Source organism: Lathyrus oleraceus, chromosome 2 (genome assembly GCF_024323335.1).
Source record: "Lathyrus oleraceus cultivar Zhongwan6 chromosome 2, CAAS_Psat_ZW6_1.0, whole genome shotgun sequence".
In the NCBI taxonomy this organism is placed as follows: Eukaryota; Viridiplantae; Streptophyta; class Magnoliopsida; order Fabales; family Fabaceae; genus Lathyrus; species Lathyrus oleraceus.
Genome location: NC_066580.1, coordinates 337899836 through 337913493, shown reverse-complemented (window position 1 = coordinate 337913493; position 13658 = coordinate 337899836). Strand labels below are relative to the sequence as shown.

At 37.8% G+C, this 13658-nt stretch overlaps 1 long non-coding RNA gene across 1 annotated transcript; it reads left to right on the top strand.

Moving 5' to 3' along the window:
- Positions 1–11524: 11524 nt before the first annotated feature.
- Positions 11525–13277, top strand: LOC127119391 (uncharacterized). The gene is made up of 2 exons (XR_007802796.1): positions 11525–11985; positions 12615–13277. It is a non-coding gene; the product is annotated as an uncharacterized LOC127119391 (long non-coding RNA).
- Positions 13278–13658: the final 381 nt, after the last annotated feature.

Below are 13658 nucleotides of genomic sequence, written 5' to 3'. Positions count from 1 at the left end.
GCGAGCACACTCCTCTTTAACCCCTAGGTAGCCGAGCTACGAAGACTCTGATTCTCATGTTCAGATGAGATACGTATGCAGTGGATGCGACATCCGTGCGAGTCATTTCCTTTTGACCCCCCTTTTAGTAAATAGTACATTAGATAAACCTGCACCCCTTAGATAAGAACAACAAAAGTGGATCCCGTAGAGTACTACGGATGCGTAGGGGTGCTCATACCTTCCCTTCGCATAATCGGCTCCCGAACCCAAGATTTGGTTGCGAGACCTTGTCTTTTCCTTTGCTCTTTTCAGGTTTACTTCGAGTGTTTCCTTTCCCTCCTTTGGGATAAATAACGCACGGTGGCGACTCTTCTGTCATCTCTTTTTTTCGCCGGTTGTTTTTTTCGCATTCCTTTTTTCAGGTTGCGACAACATCATGGAAGTCTTCATGGACGATTTCTCTGTGTGCAGATAGAGCTTTGAAGGTTGCTTATCGAATCTTAAAATGGTACTAAAAAGATGCGTAAAAGTGAACCTAGTGCCAAAATGGGAAAAATGCCATTTCATGGTCTGACAAGGAATCGTGCTCGGACACATAGTATCCGACAAGGGGATTGAAGTCGACAAGGCCAAAATAGAAGTTATAAAAAACCTCTAGCCTCTGAAAACCATAAGAGAAATACGAAGCTTCTTAGGACACACCGATTTCTATCGTTGATTCATTAAAGATTTCTCAAAAATCACCAAACCACTGAATGGCTTATTGATGAAAGACGCCGAATTCATCTTTGACGACAAATGTCTAGCGGCGTTTGAACAACTGAAAACAACTCTTATCACCGCACCTATCATGCAACCACCCGATTGGAGATTACCTTTTGAAATCATGTGTGACGCTAGTGACTATGATGTAGGCGCAGTCTTAGGATAAAGAAGGGACAAGAAACTTCATGCAATATACTATGCAAGTAGAACCCTAGGCCCTGCACAGATGAACTATGCCACCACATAAAAAGAACTTTTAGCCGTAGTGTTCGCTCTGGACAAATTCCGTTCCTACCTAGTAGGAGCAAAGATAATTACCTATACCGATCATGCTGCAATTAGGTACCTATTAAACAAAAAAGACGCTAAACCAAGACTCCTAAGGTGGATCTTACTATTACAAGAGTTTGACCTAGAAATCAAGGATAAAAGAGGCACGGAAAACGCCGTGGCCGATCACTTATCAAGAATGGAAGGTATTGAACCTGAACGAGTGCCTATAAACGATGATTTTCCGTACGAAAGACTCATAGCCCAATTGGAAAGCAATACAGCTAAAGATGCGTTAACCCATAAGGATACTAAAACAAACGAAGTAGTGGAAGAAATTTACACCCAAACCACATTACCATGGTACGCTGACTTCGTCAACTACTTAGCAGCTAGGGTGCTTCCGCCAGACTTGACCTACCAACAAAAGAAAAAATTCTTCCACGGTCTTAAACACTATTATTGGGATGAGCCTCTACTTTTCAAGAGAGCCGCCGACGGCATTTTCCGTCGATGTGTCCTAGAAGATGAGGTAGAAAACATAATTTCCCACTGTCATTTTGCTCCCTATGGAGGACATGCAAGCACCTCGAAGACTTGCGCTAAGATCTTGCAAGCCGACTTCTTTTGGCCTACTCTGTGGAAAGATGTCCATATTGCAATCACAAATCGCGACCGGTGTCAACGCACTAGCAACATATCTAGACGCGACGAAATGCCGCTTAAAGGCATTTTGGAAGTAGAAGTCTTCGATGTTTGGGGAATCGATTTTATGGGACCTTTCCCATCCTCTTTTGATAACAAGTATATCCTTGTTGCGGTCGATTACATATCAAAATGGATTGAGGCCATAACCTCTTCAACGAACGACACACGAGTGGTAATTAGACTCTTTAAGCGAATAATCTTCCCTAGATTCGAAGTGTCAAGACTAGTCATCAGTGATGGTGGCTCCCATTTTATTTCAAGGAGTTTTGAAAAGCTATTACTAAAATATGGAGTCTGGCACCGCGTCACAACACCCTACCACCCACAGACGAGTGGGCAAGCAGAAGTCTCGAACCGAGAAATTAAACAAATCTTAGAAAAGACAGTTGCCACCTCTAGGAAAGATTGGTCCTCAAAATTACTAGAAGCCATGTAGGCATATAAGACAGCTTATAAGACCCCAATAGGAACCACACCTTTTAAGCTAGTTTATGTAAAATCATGTCATCTGCCGGTAGAATTAGAACATAAAGCATATTGGGCCATTAAGACCCTTAATCTCAACTATACTGCCGCAGGCGAAAAAAGAATATTAGATATCCATGAACTAGAAGAACTTAGACTAGATGCGTATGAGAATGCCCGAATCTATAAAGAAAAAACAAAAAAATGGCACGACAATCGCATGTTAAGGGAAGAGTTTAACCAAGGCGACAAAGTACTCCTGTTTAACTCCCGCCTCAGACTCTTTCCCGGAAAACTTCGTTCTAGATGGTCCGGTCCGTTCGAAATTACTAATATCTTTCTGAATGGAGCAATAGAGATAAAAGGAAAAACGAGCGAACCATTCATAGTAAATGGCCAACGTTTTAAACATTACCACAAAATGGACAACAATGATTTTATTGCAAATCTTAAGCTTGCAGAGCCTCACGCTCATTCGAAAGAATAACACTTAGCCTATTCCCGTCGAGCTTACGACAATAAACAAAGCGCTTGGTGGGAGACAACCCACACTCTGTCATTAACTATTTAATTTCATCACAAATTTATAATTATTACTATTGCTTAATTTTCATTTATTTGTTTTCTTCTTTATTTATTTCTCATAAAGTTAATCGGTACATTTCTGTATTATTTACCATTACTAACCTAATGCTATTATCTACTTGATTTTATCTAGCTACTGACTATCATAATGCAACAAGTAGATTGCATGGATATAGTCTTCAGAGGCAAAGCTCAAAGGAGACGTTTTGAGGCTCTAGCTCAGAGAGAAATGACATTAACCTTGTACCCAGATGGACGCACCATGACCAAGCTAGGTATAAGAGACAATGTTACGTTCCTAATTAACCAACTAGGCTGGGACAACTTTGCTATCAAGAGAAAATTTAGTTCCTACAGTAGGTTGACCTTAGAATTCCTAAGCTCCCTAGTGCACCTGCCAAACCATGGTATTAGACTTAACAAAGGCCTAATCACCTTTAGGTTGTTTGATATGGATTACCGCTACACCCACAGAGAAATGACTGAACTCCTAGGATGCCCGAATGGACCTGATACCTTTACCATTACCCAGGAAGACATACTTGTGGACAATCAATTAGACCTTTTTTGGGGTAGCATCACTGGAAACAACCATCCCGAGCCAGACCTTATGCAATCAGAGAACATCTATAACCCTGCCATTCGTTACTTTCATAAGATCCTAGCTCACACCCTCTTTGGAAAGGAAAAGAACAGAATCATTGTGTCCAAATACGAACTATTTATAATGTATTGCGCATCACAGGCCCGACTTGTTAACGCTGCCACATTCATGATAGCTAATTTATACCATATAGCACATGAAGACTATGGACCAATCTCAGTGGGAGGTTTAGTGACCATGATAGCGCATGCAATGGGACTACATTACCCATTCGTCAGGGTTATACGACCTATGAAAATCCGATTTTGTGTCAACACCCGTATCATTAGGAACCTAGGCCTGAATGTGTTTGAATTCCTCATTAACAGCCAACTAGTACACCTGTTTACCATGCCAGACCCTATGACGAGTTTACATGATAGGAACAACTGGCTCTATGATTTGGATGGACCACCAGATGCACCACCTTCTCCTCTAGAGACACCCCAAATCTACGACCACTATGACAATTATCTCTCTGATGCTAAATCACATGCCCCAGTTATACCTGTTGCACCTCTCACCGATCATGCTGCTGCCATCGAAGCTGTTCAGATAGATGTCGCCAATCTGAGAGGCGAACTGAGCACCCTCCGTGTGGAATTCCACGCTATGTAGTGACAGAGAACCTGGATCATATTTACCAGCACTTCTACTCGTTCGCTCCTCCTACCAGCAGTCACCGTAATGGCTGATTTATTATAGTGTTACCGATTTACTAACTTTTATTTTATTTTATTTTCTTATTGGGATTTTATTGTTATTTACTTTTACACATTGGAATTTATTTAATTACTTTATTACCTTTTATTCCAATAGACAAATTATTTCATCTTTTCCTGTCTACTCGATTCTTTTATTCGTCAATTTTGCGATTAAATTCCATTCCACTATATCATGTTTTTTTATTCTCATACACTATATTATTGGTAAATTAAAATGACATGGTCAAAGCAAAATAAAAGCACACACATGGAAACCACACTACATGTGGCGCCTGCCACACACAGTTGTGGTGCCCATGTGAGGGTTGTGGCGCCCTCCACAGGGCCCATAGTGGCACCCGCCACCAACACCAAAAGTGGGGCATGTCACTACACAAACCCGCACGCGGATGTTGTGTATTTTCGACCATTCAAATCACCTTTATTGTGGTGTTCCTTGCATGCAGACAATGCCTTAATACCATTCAACCACTTTCAAAACTCTTGGACCAAGGCATTGAATATGGTAAATGCTATTTATTTACCAATTAATTTTCCAACCACCTTCACCTTTATATAACCACCAACATTACCTCAACAAACCTCAACTCTCATTTACATATTTCTATCCTCTCTTGCTCTATTCTCACTATATTACACAAGGAGTGTGAAATCCATTATGGCACATATGAGGGAATACGAAATAGTGTTCAGAAACGGCGAACCAGGCAAATTACAAGAGGAGACGTACACGTCTCTAAGCGCTAGAAAAATCGAATCAACAAGGTATGCCGATGAACACTGTTTATATGCCTTAGGAATTCAAGATAGTGTTAACTATATGCTAGATATTTTAAATTTGAATTATTTTCTATCTCTCAAAGACCCTGTCTATGCTCAACTAACATTAGAATTCCTAAGCTCATTAATTTTTAGTCCCACACCCAACACAAACTGCTCCAATGGGACTGTCCAGTTTCGTTTATTTAGCGTCGAATACGCCCTTACATTTTCCCAATTAGCGGACCTACTACATTTTCCCCATGGGGATGGTGTAGTAAGTGAGGTCCCAGATACTAAGGGTTGGCAACGCGCCTTCCAACCATTTTGGAGGGGAATGACCGGTACAGTAACCCATAGTTTTAAGGGAAACAAAGCCATTTTAATTCAAAACCCGACTATTCGATATTTCCGCCAAATATTGGCGTGCACCATTTTTGGCCGAGCAAATTCTAACAAGGTGAACAAAAAAGAACTCTTTTATTTGTTGGCCACATTTTTGCCACAAAAGGTGAATACCGTCCCGTTTATGCTATCTCATATGCATGCCATTATCAATGCGAAGCGAGACCCAATTATTTTTGGAGGTTTAATAACCTCCATAGCTAGAGTCCTAGGACTCGAAGAAAAATTCTCCAGGATAACCTTGCTCACGCATCATGCCATTGACATTGACATGGCAAGGAGCATGAAACTAGTAAAACGAAGGAGTGACGGTAAATTTAATTTAATAATTGCTAATAATGTGTTACAAGAATTTATCCTCCCAAATCCAAATCACACAAATGTGCGCAACCCGGATAATTATTGATATACTAATGATCTGGTGCATAACCAAGTCCCCGTGCACATTCCTGAGAATGTAGCTGCTGGCGGGGACACCGATGGGGATCACATTCCAGAGAAAACTGCTCCCACTACTGACCCACACACCACACACACATCATTTGAAAATTTTGTAGGTACATCTTCCAGTCAAAGACCAAGAAGAAATGTGGCACCAACCACTATTGATGAGATTTATGCTGAACTGCTGCGGCATAGAGAATTAGACGCTCAACGAGACCTACAGGTCCAAACCATGGGAGCTCAGCAAACTGAAATAATGCAAATCCTTCGCCAAATGCAGCATGATCAGCACGACTATGCTTTCAGGACCGAACAGAACATGTCTGGCTTGATCGATGAAATGGAATCATTGACAATGCGTGTGGAAGATCTCCAGAACTATACGCCACCTGACCAGCCAGGAAACGATGGACGTCTATGTACACGTGGCAGAAGGCGTCAATGGCAGAATAACCAGGTTCTACCTTTCTTTCCTATCTTATGTCGTTGCATTGGGGACAATGCAAGATTTAAGTATGGGGGAGGAAGCTTTACCGATTTTTATTTACCGCTTTCTAGTTAGATTTAAATTATTGTTATTTCTTTTTGTTATTTTAGAATTTTTATAGTTATTTTAATTTTTGTTAAAGTGTCAGTCGAGTTAAATATCAATGTGCTGTCGAGTCTTTATGCGTGGTTTCCGTTATTTATTGATTCTCCTATTTACTTAAGCCATACAATTTTTTTTGCAAAAATCTAGACTTAGAGATACAATGCATCTTTTGAAAATTCTAAACTATAAATCAAACTGAGGCTGGATTGTAGAGATTTGGAAAAGCTTTATAAGATCGGTATCGCTTTAACACCTTAAATCTTCCGAGTATAAGATCGATTTGAGTACTTGTCATGCCATAGCCTTAAATTCTATCCTTTAATATTTCCTTAAGTAGTTTATCTAGCAGTCAACACCATCCTAAGCACACACTACGCAAGAAGTCTATGCAAATAAGTGTATGATTTCAGGCTTAAAAGAAGAAAAGATTACAAAATTTATGAAAAATGTTGTTCCCTCTAAGTTAGGTGATCCTCACCCGATCATTTAGCCCAACGGTATAACCATCTTTAAATGTTATTGGAGCCAAAGTGAGAAAAAGAAAGAAATAAATAATGATGAGATCATAGTCACTAACAGACTATCTTGCTATGAATGTGAAAGGATAACAAGCTTAATATGATTGCGCCAGAATGAAAAAGGATAAAAAGAAGGTTTAGTAAGGTAGGCTTAGGCATGACAACATGATTTAGATTGGTTTGTATAGGAGGGAGACTTATGGTTGCAACATTGCGACTATGTGTTCTAACGATACCCTTAGTGTGGAAATAAGTACCTGTTAATACAATTTGGAACCAAAGTAAAGTTAATAGACTAGAATGAGTATCCGAATGCAACTGTGTTTTCTACGAGTCTTGATAATATATGCTGCAAATATTTTACAAAACTTTTTATGTATGCGGCATTTGCTTGAGGACAAACAAAGGTTTAAGTATGGGGGAGTTTGACAACGCGAAAACGTATCGTATTTTTGACTCCATATGCACTGCTTTTTACTCGATTAACACTTATTATTACACATTATTTTATGTTTATTGCAGGTATTTATCGATTAAAAGGTTTACCAAAGGAAAAATGGAAAATAGCAAAAAGGAAAGAAAAAGGGAAGAAAAGAGAAGAAAATGAGGTTTCCAAAGGGATAATGGGGCACCTAGGCAAATGGGCTTGTGGCGCCCATTATCCAAAGAGTGTGGCGCTCGTCACATAGGCCCAAGAGGGAGGTGGCGCCTGCCACCAACCCTTGAGAAGTGGTGGGCAGTTGCTACAAGAATGGCGCTCGCCACTCATCATGAACCTAGGGTTGTGGCAACCGCCACAACCTAGTCTTCCTATTTTTCCTCCATTTTTTAGCCATAATTTCCACTAATTTTACTACAAATGAGGAATATGGAAAGGATAGAAAAGAAGCTCTCTCAGACTCGCACGAACTCTCTCTTCTTCCAATTTTCAAGTCTACGCTTAATATTGTTCAGCACTATTTTTCTTTTAGTTTTTTTAGGCAGTTTTCTTATCATTGTAAAAGTGATAATTTCTCCACATTAGGGACTATTACGTTTTTTTTTTCATATTTGGGATTCAATTATAAGGGTTATTCATTGTTAAAGCCTGCTGGAATTATTTAATCGAAGATTCAAGATTCAGTTCCAGTTCTTAAATTGCAATCCATGTTTTATTTTGATTACTGGTTTATTTATTTATGCCTTACTGTATGTCTAATTCCCCAATTGCCATGTCTATTACTGGATCTATGTCCGGCTAAACCCTTAGGTATTGGTATGTAAAGACCGTCGAAACGACGAGATTCAATAAATAATTTGTGTTAGTTTTTATAAAACTTATTTTTCCGGTTTTAGTTTCTTATTTTAATCAAATTGTTTTTCGTACGAGAGCACAAAACAAACCAAGGTTACAGTCAACAAGAACGAGAGTTTGAGATTTTAACCAGATAGCTGAAAATAGGCATTAATCCTAAACACAGCGAGAGCGCTTTAGGATTAATTAGACTTGATTTATATTCAAAAATTACTTTTAAATTCAAAATGAGACCGCAAGAGCCAAGCATTCTGGTTTATGAGTATGGTTAGAATCCATAAAAACGAGAGTGTGAGACTAAGTCCTTTCTATAAATAATTTCTACTGAAGAATATTTTAACCAATAAGATTACACCAACTATCTATCGAATCCCCGAAGTTTGATGTATTACATACCGATATCCCTTATATCTCATATCTTTATTCTATTTCCATTATAGTTATTTCTTTTCATCCCTCCAATCTTAAGAACAATCATCAGCCTTAGATTTACATAGCAACATTAGACCATGATACATTCGATTATTAGTCCTTGTGGGTTCGATAATCTTTAAAACTACGTGATAGTATTGTGCACTTGCAGTCACGTTTCACATAGACTTACTAAGTCGCGATCAGTACTCCATGGGAACCGTTTTTTTGTTCTTGCTTGAATGAGTGTGATATCTAAGGATTACTTGCGAAATAATGAGGGAAAAGAAAAATAATATATAAAGTGCTCGATGAGGATTGCGACCTTCATGCCTACGTATTCTTATAGTGCAATAAGGAATTCAGAACTCCGTAGTTCGTAGAACAAGTGGTGGGAGGTGAAAAGAAGTTGTGATAAATGTATGGTCTAAACCAAAGAATTATGTGATTTGAACTCTAACAAGGGGTGAAAATATGAACCCAAGAGTAATATTGGTATGAACCAACAAGTGAGAGGCCCACGACATGGTATTATTGTATTGGAATAACCGAAAAGAAAGATAATTAAGTGTTTGGTTTCACAACACAAAATAACTCTTGGTTCACAAGGAGATACATGATGGAGCTCAAAGAGATATCCTATTTTGCTCAAAGATATAGGTATATCACATGAAGTGAATGAAGGTAGTATATGAATGCATCATGGAGATGAATGGATGATGCCCTAAGGCTGAAAAATGAATAATTAGAATTATGCTCGTCAAGGATTTGCATCCTCGTGCCTACGTATTCTCACTATGCAATGAAAAAGTCATAGCATTCGTAGTTTGTAGAACCACGAAAACAAAGGAAAAGATAAGAAAGTGTTTGCCTAAGCAACTAGGACTAACAAAACAAACAACTTCAACGATATGATTGAAGTGATGAACAATATACTTGTACCAACATAATGGTAGCATGGAAACCCACGAAGGTAAATAAACTTTGAACTAAAGAGTAAAGGCATGTTGGCCAAAAAAGAAGGAATAAAGTGTTTGACATCAAGGCAAACATCTCTTGGTTCACAAGGTGGATTGCCAATTAAATCGTCCTAAAAGGGTATATATGGGGGCCCATAAGAAAATGTTGTTGGATACAAAGAACAATATATCAATGTAGGGAAAAAACAAATTGAGACCAAAGAATAATGGTATATTGGATCCATGACGAAAATAACTATGAACCGAATAGTAAAGGCATATTGGCCAAAAAATAAGGAATAAAGTGTTTGACATCAAGGCAAACATCTCTTGGTTCACAAGGTGGACTGTTGATTAAATCGTCCTAAAAGGATGTGCATGGAATCCAAGGAAAAATGGTATTTGATCTCAAAAAGATTGTAATGATTGAGGAAGGAAGAAGTGAAAGATTAATAAATAAGGTAGCAATAAATAAGGTAGCTCACGGAGAATCTTAATTCTCCTACCCATTATTCTCACCGTTCAATGAGAAAGTCAGAGCTTTCATAGTTCAGCCCACTAAGGTTGACAACAAGATGATTGAAGCAAAACAAGTGATTGATTGATAATGGAATATGAAGAGTTCTTGATAGTTATTTGATAAGAATCATACTAAAGTCTATGAATGAGGGCAAATGCTTTGAATAGCTAGGGCCCACGTCCTGTATACAAAGTCACTCTAGACAAGGATAAGAGAAACTTTATTTCATCATTCCTCATTAATTAAGGCTCGTGGCCATGATACTTCTCATAAATAACGAGTTGGTGGAGAAGAATCCTCATTGATGCTCCTTGAATTGATATTTCTTCATGTGAAGGAGGCTTGGCAGTTTATTTGATTCACATTGTATTAAAGTCTATGACTGAGGGTGAATGCTTTGAATAGCTAGGGCCTACGCCCCGTACATAAAGTCACTCTCGCCGAGGGTAGGAGAAACTCTGTCTCATCATTCCTCATTACTTAAGGCTCATGGCATACAATTTGAGTCGTAGTTACCAAGTTTTGACCTTTGATATATCTTATATAGTCCACTGCTTGATTTGACTGGGATGCCTTGCGTGAAAGTCTGGACTTGAAGCTTGGAGATCCACAAAATTAGAAATAGTCCTATCAAGTGATCAATGGACTTTTGATCACTTAAATGGACTGTGGGATTATACACGATCAAAGGATTTGGTTGATTAAAACTGCTTTTGATCAACTTGAATCAGGGGGTTTGAATTGACTTGAAAAGTTGATTAACCTAATCTAAGGTCTAGAATTATGCACAAATTATTCCTAAGGGAGCATGTCATGTTAATAAGAGAATTGGCTAAAAACTATCCAACATTCTAAGTCAAAAATTAGTCTTAGAGGAACATGCACTTATGTGGCATAAACAACAAAATAAACCCATAAGCGCAAAATTGTCATTATTCACAAGTTATTGATATTGAATTAATTTCTAATCATGAAAATTCTAATTAATCTCCATTAAATCTAAACTATTACAATAATCTAATATTCTAAAAGATTATCTAGTCTAATCTAATCTAATTAATTCTAGTTTTCTAAATTTTATTAAACTAATCAAATTTTAATGTTTCTAACATCTAAAATTCTATTATCCTATTTAACTAATTAAGAACTAGATCATAATAATGCTAATCTAATTTTAAAATCTAATGAACCTAATTAACTAATCAAGACTTAAAATCCCAATTAATCTAATCAAGATCTAAATTCCTAATCACTAATCTAAATCCCTAATTACTAACTAATCCAAAAAAACAAACAAGAACAAAGCCCACAAAGACTGGGATTGGTCCTTGAGGAAAGAAAGAGGGGCAGGCCCACTCTGATCTACAAGAAAACCTTGAATGGTTTTTGCATGGGCTGGGTGCTACTGAGACCCATATGCCACTATTGATAGATACATGGGGGTGTGTTCAACAAGCAGAGGGTCTAAAACGCCATCCCATAGGCTCAACGGATGACCCAAAGCCCAAACGCAAACAACACCTTGAGAGGAGAATTCAGTTCACACATTAAGATTCATCCGAAAACTCACGTGTTCAAATTAAAGCTTCATCTTCCCTCCTTATTGGAGAACATTCCTCCGTCGCGTCAGAATTCGCCACCGGCGGCAGCGGAGACCTAAACTACTAAATTTCCACCCCAAATCCTTCGTCTACACAACCTTAACCTAAATCTGCCATTAAATTTCACAATTCCTGATTATACATCCAAACTGGAGTGGTGCTGTACATGAACCCTAAATACAAATGGTAAAATTAAACTCTAAAACGATGGAATCAAAACCCAATAGGTTGGGGTTTTGATTCCCCAAGCTTCGAGCTACATCTTGTATCCGATTCAAAGTGAAACAAGGAAGAAATCGACTTATCTATGGAGAAGACGAAGACGACGACGAACTTCCAGTAAGCTCTCCTTTCTCTAAGTTCCGTTCAAACACTTTTTCTTCTACTTCTTCTTCAACCTTCTTCTGCTTCTATCGTGCACACGTGAGTTATGAGGGTTGTGTAGAGAAGGTGAATGATTGAATTGAGAGAGTTCTATGAGAGTGGTTTTGAGAGGTTGAGGGATTCAAATAGAGCTGAATGGAGATTGAATCGAGAAGTGTGCGTATGAATGAGTTTCTGGACCAATGAATGAATCGGAGAATGTGTGATTCTGGGGAAGTTCGATGAATGAAGGTTGCAATGGTGAGGGATTTATAGATAGGACTTTTAACAGAGGTTAACTCTGTGAGATTCAATCAAAGCAATCTTGTTAGATGTTAGTTACTCCGTTAGTGTTGGGAAGTTTGGGAATTAGTTAGAGATGAAATTGAAGAAAAATCTGTTAAGTTAGTTTGGATTTGTGTTAGCATTTGAATGTGAATTTCGGTTATAGTTAGTTATGTTAGATGTGAATGGTAATGAACTATTTTCTGTTATGGATTGTTAATGCAGTATAATAACACATGCTCTGCTAGCAATTTCCTGATATGAAGTTAATGATTAGTTCAAAGGTTTTGTTAACTCCGTTCTGTTAATTGGTTTTGTAGGTTAAAGTTGAAAGAAAATTGGCTTATGGACCCTGTTATGAAGAATGGAGTTAATGGTTGGTGAAATGAATATAAGTGGGACGTGCAGGTTAAAATGCATTTGGTTATTGATCAGATTTGCTATGTTATGCATGAATTGAATTGTTTTTGCCATGTTGAAATGATACAGGTGCACCGTTGTAATAGAGTTTCACTTGTGTGTTCAGAAAGAAGGGATCTGCATTTGGCCTAGTGTATTGCATTGAATGAATTTTGAAGGTGGGTCCATAAAGAATGAAGGAGCTTGGTTTTGTATGTTTGTGTTGGTGTGCAACGGGTCTGTCATGGAAGGCTAGGACGCTTGGATGATTTTTATAGGTTTTACGTATGGTTATGTATTGTATTGGGATTTTGACTTGTGTGGTGTATCGTACATGGAATTGAATATGTTTAGTTTAATGGTTAATGTAATTGGATTGTGGAATTGTCTTGGCATTTGAAATGTAAATTTTGAATAGTTTGAATTGGGATGTACTTTTACATGGCTGGAATGAGATTTTTGGGTTCAAGTATTGTATCGTGATGTGGTTTGGAATGTATGGATTTAGTTTAATGGAAATTGAATGGTATGTAATTGGAATTGAATGATTTATTTGTACATAAAGATGGAAAGTTTGAATGGTTTATGATTGAATTGAAATGGCTTCTATATGGGATTGGGAATTGAATTAAAAGATGGCTTGAAAATGGATATTGGATTAAAAGGTGGTTTATGGAATTTAGATGGAAATGTTGTAATTTTGTAATATGAATGGTAAGTTGAATTTAGTTTGAATGGTGAAGTGTAATGAATATTATGAATCAAGGCTTTTAAAAATGGAAAGCAACTTAAACAATGCAAAATGGTTCATGGTTCATGAACATGATTTAAAAGGTGAAAATGACATTGGTTTCAACATGAATAATGGTGAACCAAAGATGGATTATAGAGAAATGGAAATAGAGATTAGGGTTTGGGATGTGTAGATGATGAGTTGACTTTGGTCAATTGGTTGACCAAAGAGT